The sequence below is a fragment of the Myotis davidii genome, unplaced genomic scaffold (genome assembly GCF_000327345.1).
Source record: "Myotis davidii unplaced genomic scaffold, ASM32734v1 scaffold1230, whole genome shotgun sequence".
Lineage (NCBI taxonomy): Eukaryota > Metazoa > Chordata > Mammalia > Chiroptera > Vespertilionidae > Myotis > Myotis davidii.
Window position 1 is genome coordinate 54509 of NW_006281916.1, and position 1138 is coordinate 55646.

Here is a 1138-nt window from a genome sequence, read left to right on the forward strand (position 1 = left end):
ATGGTCCCAATTTGACCACTGGGTACACGGGCTCTTGGAACTCTAAGGAGGTGCTAATTTAGCCTCTGCTTGAGGCTACCCAGCAGTAGCTAAGGAGAGATCTGCAGATTCCTCTTCCTTGTTTGGTGTTTGCAGGTGCCCAGATGAGGCCCAGCTGTGAAGCAATGCAAGCTGCTGTGGGGACTTGGGCCTTCTTTTGGATGTTCTGGGTTTCTCTGACCCAGCTGCAGTTTGTTAGGTAATTTTAGATTGCAAAAGGTCAGCGCATTCATATGCAAAAGCCTCCGCTAGCAGCTTGGGTGAGGCAGAGTCTCAGGGAATCAACAGGGCTGAGCAAACAGTTACAGCTGATCCTCAGCCCTGCCTTAAGAGGCCCCCGGGTCTCAGTGTCCCGTCTCAGTGTCCCACAGTAATCGGTAATTGCTGCAAGCATCTCTGAGATAAAGCCGGCCTCGAGTTCTGGCCGCTGCCAGACAGTCCAGTTTCTCCCTGTATGGGTCTTGGTCCCCAGAGTCTCGCTCAGAACTGGAGTTCAGAGCAGTTGGCAGCTTGTGACTCCCTCCCAATTGAAAAAGACACCCGCATCCTCGGTTGCCAGCCCTTTCTGAGCACGCACGCCTCTGTACCTCTGCACTTTAGTTCCGCACCTCCTCTGACTCTCAGTGTGTTTTTCTCTTCCCTTCTAGTTGTAGAATTTCCACTCAGCCAGCCTTCCTGTGGTTCTGGATGATGTCTGTTTTGTCTTTTAGTTGTAGCTTTGAAATGGTTGTACTAGATAGCAATTTCAGGTGTTTACCTATGCCGCCATCTTGGTTTCTCCTTGGGCATCCCTGTCTTATTGCTGTTCTTAGGGGAAATGGATAGAGAGTTAGAAACACCAATGAGAGAGAAACATTGATCAGCTGCTTCCTCCACGCCCCCTACTGGGGATGTGCCCACAATCAAGGTACATGCCCTTGACCGGAATCGAACCTGGGATCCTTCAGTCTGCAGGCTGATGCTCTATCTACTGAGCCAAACTGGCTAGGGCCGTGGTCGGCAAACTGCAGCTCACAAGCCACATGCGGCTCTTTGGCCCCTTTAGTGTGGCTCTTCGTAAGCCTTAGGAGTACCCTAATTAAGTTCATAACAATGTACC